This window comes from Dermacentor andersoni, chromosome 1 (genome assembly GCF_023375885.2).
Source record: "Dermacentor andersoni chromosome 1, qqDerAnde1_hic_scaffold, whole genome shotgun sequence".
Classification (NCBI taxonomy): Eukaryota; Metazoa; Arthropoda; class Arachnida; order Ixodida; family Ixodidae; genus Dermacentor; species Dermacentor andersoni.
Window position 1 is genome coordinate 83,614,713 of NC_092814.1, and position 14,346 is coordinate 83,629,058.

The 14,346-nt window shown below is 46.0% G+C and overlaps 1 long non-coding RNA gene across 1 annotated transcript; it reads right to left on the minus strand.

The window, feature by feature from the left end:
* Positions 1-179: 179 nt before the first annotated feature.
* Positions 180-13,257, minus strand: LOC140215832 (uncharacterized). Its single transcript, XR_011892487.1, has 2 exons — positions 12,877-13,257; positions 180-276 (listed from the first exon to the last, which is right to left on the minus strand). It is a non-coding gene; the product is annotated as an uncharacterized lncRNA (long non-coding RNA).
* Between the last annotated feature and the right edge of the window lie 1,089 nt (positions 13,258-14,346).

A 14,346-nucleotide genomic window follows, 5' to 3' on the forward strand; every position in this document is an offset into this window, starting at 1 on the left:
GGATGGATGGATGGATGGATGGATGTTATGAGCGTCCCCTTTGGAACGGGGCGGTGGCTTGCGCCACCAAGCTCTTACTACTATGCTGCCTAATATCCTACCTATGTTCACCAATGAAAAAAAAAAAAAAAAAAAAAAAACCACTATGAACTACCACGTCCAAATTTTCTGATACCCTATTGCGAACTGTGCTTTTGTACGTCTCCGTCTTTTGTCGTTTCCCTACTTTTCTTCCACCAATCCTCCAATCGCCTCTTACTGATGTCTATTGCGGACCTGTTTGCTTTACCACTGCTCCCGCTGAACCCAAGGGCTTCAAGGAGGCCAGTGGTGCCTAAATCGACCGCTGGGTAGACGTCCTCACATTCTAATAAAATATGTTCCGTCGTTTCCCTAGCTTTACCGCAGCAAGCACATGTTTCTTCTTCATTCTTATATCTCGCTTTATAGGTGCGTGTTCTAAGGCATCCCGATCTCGCTTCGAAAAGTAATGAGCTTCCCTTTGAGTTATCATAAATGGTTTCTTTCCTAATTTCGTTTTTTCCCCTTAAGTAGTTACTCATGGCAGGTTTCTTTTCCATTGCCGCCACCCATGAGATTAATTCAGCCTCTCTGACTTTCCGCTTGACCTTCTTTGTTGCTGTGTTGCCCACCCCACAGGCCGCATACTTGCTGGTAAGCTTCCTAGTTCTTTTCCTCCACTGTGAATCAATGTTTTGCCTGTACAGATACCTGAACACTCTCCCAGCCCATTTACTTTCCTCCATATTCCTCAGCCGTTCTTCGTACTCAATTTTACTGCGGGCTTCCCTCACTTCAAAACTAGTCCAGCCCATATCCCCTTGCACAGCTTCATTTGTAGTCTTCCCGTGAGCGCCCAATGCGAGGCGACCCACTGACCTTTGGTTCCCGTCGAGTCCTGATTGTACCCCTGATTTAAAGCGCATTTCCAAAAGTAAGTCCTGGAACCATTACCCCTTTCCACATACCACGGAGGACCTCGTACCTATTGTATCCCCATAGCGCTCTGTGCTTCATTATGGCTGCATTTCTCTTCCCCTTGACTGTTATGGTTTTTTCCTGTGTTTCCATATATCCGTTGCCTTCGTTTATCCATATACCAAGGTATTTATATTCTGTTACCCGAGGTATTTCTTGGCCCTGTATCTCCACTGTCTGTTCACTGTTTTCATTGAATACAATAACACCTGATTTTCTAACACTAAATTTCAAACCTAACTTGTTGCCCTCCTGTCCACAGATATTAGCCAGACGTTGCAAATCACTTTGCTTGTTTGCGAGCAACACAATGTCGTCCGCATAAAATAAACCTGGGAGTTGCTGCTCTATTACTGTACCTGCCTGTTTGTATGAGAGAATAAACCCGATATTACTTCCTTCTAGCGCCCTCTCCATCCTCACCATGTACATCATAAACAGCAGCGGGGATAAAGGGCACCCCTGCCTCAGTCCCTTGTTGATATGAACTTTCTCCGCGCTCCTCATCCCTTCCCATTCAACGCAAACAGTATTTTCTAGGTAAATCTCTCTCAAGAGCTGTATACAATCGTTACCTAAGCCTTCCCCTTCCAGAATATCCCACAAAATGCTGCGGTCTACGTTGTCGTATGCTCCTGTAATGTCCAAAAAGGCTACATACAACGGTCTGCTTTCTGCTTTTGATATTTCAATACACTGAGTAAGTCTTGCGCTGACAGCGCCACTACGGCGTCTAAGAAAAACGATTAAAAATAATTAAATAACATATACCATCTTATGATATGAATAGTAATCTTGACTTGCGTGTATTCGCGTTTAATTACAATTTAGAGGTTATTCTTCAAGCCGCAAACAATTAGTTGTGCTTAGTTTGGAGCAACAAAACCAACTTTACGTGCCTTCACCAGCCAAGCTTAGCCGTGTTAGGCCTACGAGCCATAAAATCCACACTCGAATTCGGAATCAGCGGCGTCTAATGAATCAATCTTCATAACACACGCTAGTTGAGAGAAAGCGATAACTGCAGTCACTTCTCCTAGCTTGCGAACCTCACGCATTACCGCGAATCGAACCCAGTTTGGTGCTAGGTTAGAGCCGTCGCTTCGATGGGTGCCGCCATGTTTGTTGGCGCAAAGCTTTTGGGAACGCTATTTGAGCTCCCGCTAAATCGGCGAAATAGCGTTCCCAACGCAAGACCCAAACGCAGTTTGCGTCTCGCGCATGCGCAGTGGCTTCGACGCTATTTCTTTGGGGCCCCAAAACGTTTGGGGCCCCTATTCTAAAACTCTATATTGTGTGATGGGTTGCCACGTTGACGCAATATTCTAGATATTTATGTCATCTTGTGGTAATCGAAATGCACTCTGTGGGTTCTTTTCATTGCACCAGACAACATAGTGGTCTAGGTTAAATTAGTGTCAATTTTCTCGAACGCAAACAGCAAAAGCATGACTAAATCACTTCCATATGATTCTACAGATCGACATCTGACTTCACAATCAGGATGAATACTTTAGCTAATTATTGTTGAATTAACTTTGAAGCATTTAAAGCAGTGTACAATATATATAATAAACAAGGAATCGTAAAAGGTTAGCTAATTATTGCTGAATTAACTTTGAAGGATTTAAAGCAGTGTGCAATATATATAATAAACAAGGAATCGTAAAAGGATATGTGACCCTAGATCTGATTATGTTGCTTTGACAATGTTTTCCTTGCCAACCAGCCAAGCAACTTATGTGCATTTCTGTCGCCTGCCTTATATGTACTGTATGACTGCGAATAAAATAACTGGTCAAACTAACAAATTGGTAAAGCCATGGCAACTAGCATTTATGGCACAATTGACTGGCTCTGGCAATGCCATTTGCCAGCCAGCTACAAACATGTTCTGGATCAAATACAAAATTCTCCACAGTGGCCCTCACCAAATCACAAATTTGAGAATCTGGAGCTTCAAATTTCCACATGGAAAAATGACTTCAAGTGCAGTTGTTGTGTCACAGGGACAGTTGTTTTGTGACTTGTGGTGCTGCTGTAAGAGCGGCACTTCTCATGACGTCAGTAAAGTTATTTGTCTTGTTTCCATTTACCTTATCACAGCAATGTCTAGCATTATGGCATGAAGTCAAGTTTTTATCTACATTTTCCTCATTGTGTGCTACAGCAGCCAGCTGTCCATGCCCTGTGAGAAAGTTTCGTATTGCGCATCACGGCAACATGTTTTGAAGGCAGTGTTATTCTACAAACTTTTTCTTAATGACCTACAGCACTTCACTAGAACATCAAGACCAGCAAATTCTTGCATTTAGCAATTTTGAATTAAGGAAACGGCACCAATGATGGTTTCAGACATTCAATAAACTGTGAATATTGCCATGTATTCACACATGCATATTTTTTATGACTTCCCTGCCTACTTGAGGGGGCGGCACTCTGGCCTCTGCACACTGCAAGCATAAGATAGACGTTATCAGAAGCTGATATTATGGTTCTTTGCGTGACTGCACAGTAGTAAAAATGGCGAGCTATCAGTGTTGTTCTAGACTACTTGCAGAACATCGGACTAGACTTGATCAAGGCTTTAGAGAAACCACTACATTATGTGACTATTGTATGTTGTAAGGAACCGGGATTTATTCTAACCAAGCTTGAGCTATGACGATGACAAAGACACAACATGTGCCAATGATCTCTACAGAGAAAGAAACGTGATGATGGTATGGAAGGTGGAAGTCGCATATTGTGCTTAATTAAGGTAATTACCCTTTGCAGCAGAAGCTGCTATCTGGCAGTGAGGGAGTATTATGAAATGTGGCAAATGTTTCATATGAGAAACATGCACTATCTCTGTCTGGTGGCAATGAAAATTAAAAGGGATACAAACAGGCACGTGAGATGCAGTAATTAACAAAGAAAGTGAAATGTACCGAATAAACTGCAGGAGGCTGGATTGAACTAGCAAATAACCGGGTTTATTTCTGCATTAAGATGTACAGCTATGTAATATGCAAATCTTCTTGTTTTTACCTTCGGTTGAGAACCGTCGCTAGAGGCCCGCCGTCCAAGCTTGTGGCTTCCCCGCGGGCATTGCCCTCCTTCTTATCGGTCCTCGAGCTGTGTTCCTGGCCAAGAAGCGTTGCGTTGCAACATGCATGCAGCTTTCTCGTATGTTTTCTTGCCTTCCTCCATTTAATATAGCACAGAAAGTCTGCTCAATAACTTTATAAGGCCCAATAAAATAACTGATGAATTGGCTTCATAAGCCAGGAGTGTGCACAGGTGTCCAGAGGAGAACCTGGTCTCCAGGGGAGAAAGATGGTGCTGCGGATTCAGTCATAGCAACACTTGTGCGCTTCTTGGGAGATGTCATTGCTAATGTGTGCAATGTAACGGCAGTGGATGAGGCAAGAAACCAGCTGCTGAGGGTAAATGCGCTGAGAAGAAAGGAGCATTGAGGACAAACGTTGGGGAGTGGCCATGGATAGATAAGGAAGAACAGAGAAAAGCATCTGGTAAATTGTGTAGCAGTACTGTGTGCAAAGTTATGAACAGTAGGATTACATCCCATTTCTTGTGGTCCAAGCAGCTGAACATTGATATTATGTTGGAGAGTGCATGCAATGGAAATGATCGGTCAAGCCTTTGGATGGTAGTGGATGGTAGCCTTTGGATGGTCTGTGGATGGTAGCTGGAAAAGTTGTCTAATGAATGGTGCTTTCGGTAAGAGAGAGAGAGAGAAAAAAAAAGGTTTGGCCGCAATTGGTGTCTCGTCCTCTCACGTCCGTGTCGTTTTTTGTTGCGCAATATCATTTGCAAAAAAAAATTATGGGGTTTTACGTGCCAAAACCACTTTCTGATTATGAGGCACGCCGTAGTGGAGGACTCCGGAAATTTTGACCTCCTGGGGTTCTTTTACGTGCACCTAAATCTAATACACGGGTGTTTTTGCATTTCGCCTCCATCGGAATGCGGCCGCCGTGGCCGGGATTCGATCCCGCGACAATATCATTTGAGTAATGGATTACCAACTTGCCCGGAATGCTGCTCTCATTAATGCTGCTCTCACTTAAGGGGAGGGGGGGGGGGCGTGGCTTTGAAAATCAACTTCCTTATTTCTTCATGGAATTTGATGAAAATTGGCACAAGTGTTTAGAACGTCTCCCTGATGCTTCCATAAAAGTTTCAGAGTGATATCTTGAGAACACTTTATTCAATTTTATTGAGCAGGATTTTTCTCCCTCTAACTTTCTGGAGAGCCTGGGGAACATAAAAAACGTGATAGAAGGCTTGTTAAGTATTGACTGTATAGCTAAGTGCGTGCTGAAGGTCGTGACATTCTTGCATTTTATTTTTTCGCAACACAAATTTTTTGTAGTGCCATATTTTATGTTACCTTCGCATCAAGCACACTTTCGGAGTAGACAAATAGCCATATTGTAAACTTACAAAGGGTCAAGATAAGAAAGTGAGAATGTCACGACCTGCACTGCAGCCCAAGGAACGTGACAAAAGAAACGGAGTCGAAATATGTTAAGCGGTAACGAAGAAATCAGCTCCAGAAACTGAGCAGAAAGGCGGAAAAACAGTTTTGAGAAAACGGCTCTCAAAGTTTGACCTTCTCTTCAGTTCTCTAAAAGGCACCAAATTGGTAGTCTTTGGGGTGTTTTGTGATGTGGGGCTTCTTGTACATGTGGCCGTGTGCTCCCCCCCCCCCCCACCCTTTTTTCTTTTTATAGGGCATTCTTTGCTGCTGCTGCACTACAAAGAGCATGGTGTCTAGGTTTCAAACCAAGTGAGGTGCAGAACTCTGTGTGGGCATGAATATAGTTCCAGTGCACATTCAGGCAGCCTGTACTCGCAGGCTGGCCGATTGATAGCAATCTCCAGTACAATCAGTGAGGCTTTTTACTTTTTGGTAGAATTAACCATGTTACTGAATGAAGGCTCTGAGTGTCAGCAGCCTCCCAACTCTTCTTTTCTCTTTGCCTTTCAATTCATTATCCCGTTTTCCTCATGTAGGCTAGCCAACTGGACGTTTGCTTGGTTAACCTCCCTGCTTTACCTTGTTTGCTCACTCTCTACGAAACCCCGATAGTAGCAATGGGTTCTCTTAATTGTCGTACCCTCGCAGCGTCCGCCGGGGTAAAACCACTCAATAAAAAACAAAAGTAGTGCGCCATCCTTTGAAGATTGCCGCCGTCCTCCTCCCCTGCTCTTTCCCTCGACGCTCGGCCCTCCCATTGGCCGAACGCCGTTACGCGCTTTTTTCTTGCTTTCGCCGCCATCGCGGCGCCAAACATTGCGAGGTGGTGGCGGTGAAAAACTTTATTCAATAATGACAGGAGAGAGTTGGAAACCATTAAGGGCCGGCCACACGCAAAATCTAGGAGGGGTCCCTAGTCCGGGACGCCTAGCTGTGGCTTCTGCTGCACCACGCGCTCGGGCCACTAGGGAGCGTTGATCCTCCAGCTGGGTTTTGGATTTTGTGGCGGATGGACGTGCTTTTCGGGGCTCCGTGGCGACGACGAAATCATAAGTTTTTGTGCATACTTTGAGCTTGCTTCTGTTTTTTATTTGCTGGTTTTTTGCATTTAAGTAGTAATTGGGGGGTTTTACTTTTCTTTCCTTTTTTTGTCTCTCATATTTCGGGTGCGCGGGTGTGCTTCGTGTACATTTGTTTTGCAGGATGATTAGAGTGTCCTTTCGTGCCACGTGTTCCAACACGTGCAGCCGGGTGGGACGTTGAGTGTTTGTAGTCTTTAAATAGTAGCTTGGAAGTGGCAAGACAAATAGCTATTAGTGGTTTTACTGTGCGTGTTTGGTAGAAAAGTGAGAGCGTGGCCGCGTGGTTGAGCGCGTGCGAGAGCGTGTCTTACCTTCGGTCTCCGCGACATTGATTGTTTTTGAAACAGTGGTGAGAGTTGCTTTGCGCCATTTTGAGGATTTGGATCCTGTGCGTATCGCTTTTTTCTAAAAGGCACGTGCTCTGCATTGATATAGTATTATAGTATTTGCAAAAAGCCGTGCAATACATGGCGAGAAAGCCGGTAAAGCAGGCAGTACGGGGGGGGGTCCCTCAAGGCAGATGAGGAGACGGGTGAGAATGGAGAGGGCGTCGAAACAACCGGCACAAAATGTGATGTCGATACTAGGCTGCAGAAAATGGAGGCTTTCCAGGAAGAGCTTCTCAAACAGGTGCAAGAGCTCAAAAATGAGCTAAACAGGGAGCGTGAAGCACAGAAGGTAGTTGAAAAAAGAGTTGAAGCAGCCCAGGAAAAGCTGAACAGGGTCGCCATTGTGAACGAGAATGTGCGTGACAATGGAACGCAGACCCCCGACGCGACACGCGAGGGGGGGTCAGAGAAATACGTCGAACTCAGGCAGGGTGATGAAGGGTTAGCTGGAAAGAGCAGCACCTACCTTGAGGGCGCTACGCGGAAAAAGCAGGAGCCCAGGGGACAATGCCCCTTGTCGAGTCCGAATCACGCGGAAACTGACAAAGGGAAGCAGGGAGAGGTAGGAGAAAGTGAAAGGGCGATTATCGCTGGCGATTCAAACCTGGCTGGGTGCTCAAAAGCAGTTGTGGAGAGGGTGAAAGGCGACAAAAGAGTGGCGGTAGGGACATTTCCAGGGCGCACACTGGGTTCTGTCATGGAGCGAGCAAAAGAAAAGCTCGTGGACAATGCCCACGTGCGCAAACTCGTCATAGTAGCAGGTGGGCTAAATGACGTCCTAAACAGGAAAGGGCCAGGACTAACCCAGCGCTTGGCGAAGGGGGTGGACGACTTGCGTGAGCTATCCCCTCAGGTGCAGATCGTGGTATGCACGGTGCCGGAGGTGCCTGTGCGTGACAGTCGCGTACAAAGAGCCGTAGTGGCTGCTAATGAGGCAATATGGAAAATGAGCCGAGAGAAAGGCTTCGAGGTTGTTGAAGGAAACAGGGAAGTGAGAAGTTGTGGTGGTTTTAAACGAGACGGGATCCACTTCAATTACAGGTTAGCACGAGAAGTGGGCTGGCGACGTGGTGGTCGCGCTGTTGCTTTTTTAGGGGGCCCGCGGGCGCTCAGGAGGTCAGAGTAGATAGTAATGAAGAAGGTCCCCTAGGGGAACATCAGAAGAGCATCGCCTTTGATAATAGAAAAAGGAGGAAAACAAGAAAAAGAGCTCGCCATGCAATAGGCTACATAAACATGCAGGGCGGCAGAAGAAAGGAAAAGTGGGCAGAGATGGAGGAGCAGTTACAGAGAGAACAAATAGGGGTGTATGCGGTTACAGAAACGCACCTTAGAGACTCAGAAGAGCCGCCAGCTATTGAGAATTATGTTTGGGAAGGGTGCAAGAGAACTAAGTCGGAAAGAAAGGGAGGGGCAGCCGGAACGCTCATCCATCAGGGAGCCAAATGGAAAGGAGTAAATTCAGTGTCAAGAGCATCTTTGGTTATCAGGTACAATGAGTGGGAAAGAAACTTGGCTGGGCGTTACGTATTTGTGGACCGGAAAAAATTGCACAGAGAAGAATAAAGAGTTAGTGGAATGGATAAGCGCTGATATTAAGGGTTTCGGGAGTGGTGCTGAAATTGTCCTATTAGGTGACATGAATGCCCACATACAGGATTTAGATGGCTATACCGACAACAACGGGAAGTCAATGCTGGACCTTTGCGAGCAACATAACCTCGTGATCGTGAATACAGGGCCTAAGTGTGAAGGACAGACAGATCACGTGGGAAGTGAGAAACCGGCAATCGACCATTAATTACTGTCTGATGACAGAAGGAATTCATGAAAAGTTGAGGGAAATGGTCATCGATGAGGAAGGGTTTAGCAGCATAGGGAGTGACCATAAATGCATCATTTTGAAAATGGGATATGTAGTTGGGAAAGAGAGCAAGGAAAGCACAATAGCCAGTCCAAATTTGAACGCTGAACAAATAGCAAATATAGTCACTAGAGTTGAGGAAGAACTTGGCAATTGGCCAAATATATATGGAGTGGGAATATGGTGAGCTTCTAAGTGTAATAACGACAGAAATAGGGAAAGAGAAACAACATGTTCATTGGAAAGGAAAAAAGAAAATGAAAAGCTGGTGGAACAAGGAGGTATACGAGAAGCGATCGCCGAACGACAGAAAGCATCTCGAGAGCACAGGCAGGCAAAGAAGGCGCAATTGCCAGAGGATGAAGTAACCAGTAAATGGGAAATATACCGGGAGAAAAAGTCTATGGTTAATTCAAATACTGGTGCAAGCAAAATTAAAAGGTGAAAGTGAACGTTGGTTGTCAGAAATAAGTGAGAAAAAGAAGGCCGCACCTAGAATATTTTGGAATCACATAAAATTATTAGGCAGGAAGTCAACAACAATACAACAACATGTCATAGACGAAGATGAAAACAGATTGGAAGGAGAAGCGGCAATAAATTACATCCAAAAAGTAACAGCCGAATTTTTCCAAGGCAAGGACGAGGTTGTATTTGAAGAAAAAAAGAGCATGAAAGAGACCCAAGTGGAAAAGGAGCTGGTGCTGACAAATTTAGACTGGAAGAAAGCGGAAGAGAAAATTCCTAAGCGCACAGCCACAGGGCTAGACGAGGTTCCCGTTAGGCTGATAAATGAACTAGGACCAAAAAGTAAGGAAGCTCTGGTGAAAGCAGTGAAAAAACTTTAAAAGATAGACGAATACCAGACAGTTGGCGACAAAGTAGAATGAATATCATTTATAAAGGTAAGGGGGAGAAAGACAGAATTCACTCGTATAGACCGTTAACCATCGGTAATATACAGGCTAGCAATGCAGGCAATCAAATTAAAGCTTCAAGCATGGACAGAGAATAATGGCATTGTGGGAGAGCTTCAGAATGGCTTCAGAATTAATAGGTAGGCGTTTGGATGATAACTTGTTTGTTCTTACTCAGTGTATTGAAATATCAAAAGCAGAAAGCAGACCGTTGTATGTGGCCTTTTTAGACATTACAGGAGCTTACGACAACGTAGACCGCAAGATTTTGTGGGATATTCTGGAAGGGGAAGGCTTAGGTAACGATTGTATACAGCTTTTGAGAGAGATTTACCTAGAAAATACCGTTTGCGTTGAATGGGAAGGGATGAAGAGCGAGGAGAAAGTTCATATCAACAAGGGGCTGAGGCAGGGGTGCCCTTTATCCCCGCTGCTGTTTATGATGTACATGGTGAGGTTGGAGAGGGCGCTAGAAGGAAGTAATATCGGGTTTAATCTCTCATACAAACAGGCGGGTACAGTAATAGAGCACCAACTCCCAGGTTTATTTTATGCGGACGACATTGTGTTGCTCGCTAACAAGCAAAGTGATTTGCAACGTCTGGCTAATATCTGTGGACAGGAAGGCAACAATTTAGGTTTGAAATTTAGTGTTAGAAAATCAGGTGTTATGGTATTTAATGAAAACTGTGAACAGACAGTGGAGATACAGGGCCAAGAAATACCTCGGGTAACAGAATATAAATACCTTGGTATATGGATAAACGAAGGCAATGGATTTATGGAAACACAGGCAAAAACCATAACAGTAAAGGGGAAGAGAAATGCAGCCATAATGACGCACAGAGTGCTATGGGGATACAATAGGTACGAGGTCCTCCGAGGTATGTGGAAAGGTGTAATGGTTCCAGGACTTACTTTTGGAAATGCGGTTGTTTGCTATAAATCAGGGGTACAAATCAGGACTCGACGGGAACCAAAGGTCAGTGGGTCGCCTCGCATTGGGCGCTCACGGGAAGACTACAAATGAAGCTGTGCAGAGTGATATGGGCTGGACTAGTTTTGAAGTGAGGCAAGCTCGCAGTAAAATTGAGTATGAAGAACGGCTGAGGAATAAGGAAGAAAGTAAATGGGCTGGGAGAGTGCATGTCCAGGTATCTGTACAGGCAAAACATTGATTCACAGTGGAGGAAAAGAACTAGGAAGCTTACCAGCAAGTATGCGGCCTGTATGGTGGCTAACACAGCAACAATGAAGGTCAAGCGGAAAGTCAGAGAGGCTGAATTAATCTCATGGGCGGCGGCAATGGAAAAGAAACCTGCCATGAGTAATTACTGAAGAGGAAAAAACGAAATCAGGAAAGAAACCATTTAGGATAACTCAAAGGGAAGCTCATTACTTTTCGAAGCGAGATCCGGATGCCTCAGAACACGCACCTATAAAGCGAGATATAAGAAAGAAGAAGAAGAGTGTGCTTGCTGTGGTAAAGCTAGGGAAACTACGCAGCATGTTTTATTAGAATGTGAAGACGTCTACCCAGCGGTCGATTTATGCACCACTGGCCTCCTTGAAGCCCTTGGGTTCAGAGCATAGATGGTTCAGAGGGAGCAGTGGTAAAGCAAACATGTCCGCATTAGACATTAGTAAGAGGCGACTGGAGGATTGGTGGAAGAAAAGTAGGGAAACGACAAAAGACGGAGACATACAAAAGCACAGTTCGCAATAGGGGATCAGAAAATTTTGGCGTGGTAGTTCATAGTGTGTTCTTTTTTCTTTTTTTCTCTTTTTTTTCTTTTTTCATTGTTTAGCCTAGGTAGGATATTAAGCAGTATAGTAGCAAGAGCTTGGTGGCGCAACCCACCGCCCCGTTCCAAAGGGGACGCTCATAATATCCATCCTATCCATCCATCCATCCATCCGAGCAGGGCCGGCTCCCAGCTCCCAGCTTTCTCGGTTTTCAGGGGAATGGGAAGGGGTACGTGTGGCGGGACCGCCGGCTTTGAGGGGCAGGCGCACACCATGTGGAAGGGGTCCGCGAACGGATTGTCACAGTGTGGGCACGCCCCGGAGAATGCCGGGTTAAAGTGTTTTGAGTATTGGCGGGCACAATACCGTGTTGGTGTAGAGACAGAGGAGTCAGCGCTCGTCCGTCTTGTTTAGGCCCGATGCCGGGGGTGGGAATCTGAGCGTGTGCGATTTGTACAGGGCCGTGATTTCTTTGAAGGATGTAGCCGGATTGGGTGCTGGAACATCAGGCGATGGAGGGTTAAGGCGGATCCCGGTAACTTAGTGCGCGGCGTACACAGCTATAGGCACCACGTTTCGCGCCTCCTCCGCGCTGTAGCGTAGTTCCGTGTTCGCGATTTTGCGCTGCCGTGCCTTCGGGTGCAGCACAAGTGAAAGGGATGGCAAGCGACTATTCCGTATTCCATCTGCCAAGCGAGACGCGGCACGGAGGAAGGTCTAGCTGGCTTTAAAGAATCAGCCGGGCTGATTTCAACCAAACGCGTCCCGCCTCTGTGAGGTAAACGAGCGATTCTTCGCTCATCACTAATCTCATATGCTGCCACTTGTATGCGCTTTCGTTAGTTTTCGCTCTCTTTAAGTGCCGCACGTTCGCGCTGCGTTTACTTGCAACTTTCGTGCTCGCGACTTCAATCAGGTCGTCTTCAAACGCACGTGCTTATATATTCAGTCATTAATTCCTTGGTGTTGTCTTTGTTTGGCCTGAATGTATGCGAACAGCACGTATTGAGTGTATCGCCGTACCTTACGAACTGGTAATGGTACGTACGCAGCTGATGACGTTCCGATCATTATAAGCCGTTATCGCTCTAGCGCCTTATCCATCCGCGTCGAACCGTTATGAAGCGTGACCAAACGTACCCGGGCGGCGGCGATCTGCGATGCAGATCGCCGGAGAGCGTCTGCTAGTTCAGCAACGCAGTGGGAGGAGGATGGATGGATGGATGGATGTTATGAGCGTCCCCTTTGGAACGGGGCGGTGGGTTGCGCCACCAAGCCCTTGCTACTATGCTGTCTAATATCCTACCTAGGTTAACCAATGAAAAAAAAAAACTAGCAAACAAACACTATGAACTACCACGTCCAAATTTTCTGATCCTCTATTGCGAACTGTGCTTTTGTACGTCTCTGTCTTTTGTCGTTTCCCTACTTTTCTTCCACCAATCCTCCAATCACCTCTTACTAATGTCTATTGCGGACCTGTTTGCTTTACCACTGTTCCCGCTGAACCCCAAGGGCTTCAAGGAGGCCAGTGGTGCCTAAATCGACCGCTGGGTAGACGTCTTCACATTCTAATAAAATATGCTCCGTCGTTTCCCTAGCTTTACCGCAGCAAGCACATGCTTCTTCTTCCTTCTTATATCTCGCTTTATAGGTGCGTGTTCTAAGGCATCCCGATCTCGCTTCGAAAAGTAATGAGCTTCCCTTTGAGCTATCATAAATGGTTTCTTTCTGATTTCGTTTTTTCCTCTTAAGTAGTTACTCATGCTAGGTTTCTTTTCCATTGCCGCCACCCATGAGATTAATTCAGCCTCTCTGACTTTCCGCTTGGCCTTCCTTGTTGCTGTGTTGCCCACCCCACAGGCCGCATCCCAGGTAGCACACAAAGTCTTGAAAACGTCGTATTAAGGGATTCAACGTCTGAAACGGATTTTTGACCAAAATCGACGCATCAAAGACGTTCCAAACAAGATAGCTTAAAAACGAGGGGTGAATACGTTTTGATAACGTTGGAAGCCAGGCAGCTTAAAAACGAGGGGTGAATACGTTTTGAAAACGACTCAAGGCGCCACCGCCACGCCACGGCGCGTCAGCCTCTTTAGCGGCTTCTACAATATTGAACAACCCATCAACGCGATCCAACCTTGCGCAAGGTGGCGATACCGTCGTCAAATCATGTGACCAAGGTGGCCACGTGATGCCCGGCAGCCGGGCGAGCCGGGCATGGTCGCGCCGTCATGGCGGCCTCGCGTCACCGCACTCGCATTGCGCTGTGGTGTGTTTGCGGCTGTTCTGAATGTGCTGCCGCTGCCCTTTGCTATGTAAGTGTTGCAGTGTTTTGCTGTCAAGAAAACGATATTCTGTGTTCAGTTTGGGTTGTGCGATATGTTGTGTGGTTTTAATTTGGAAATCAGTAGTGTTTTCAATTGTTATGTGACCAAGGCGGCCACGTTATTCGTGAAGCCGGGCATAGTAGCGTTATCGCACTCGCATGGCACTATGGTCTGCTTGCGACTGTTCTGAATGTGCTGCCGCTGCCCTTTGTCATGTAAGTGTTGCAGTGCTTTGCTGTCAAGAAAACGACATTCTGTGATTAGTTTGGGTTGTGCGATCTGTTTGAGCCGGGCATAATAGCGTTATCGCACTTGCATTGCGCTGTGGTATGATAGCGGCTGTTCTGAATGTGCTGCCGCTGCCCTTTGTCATGAAAGTGTTGCAGGGTTTTGCCGTCAAGAAAACGACGTTCTGTGATTAGTTTGGGTTGTGCGATCTGTTTGTGTAGTTTAACTTGGAAATCAGTAGTGTTTTCAATTGGAGGGCGCGGAGTGGGCGGCACTAATCAGCTCTTCAAGTTCATTGT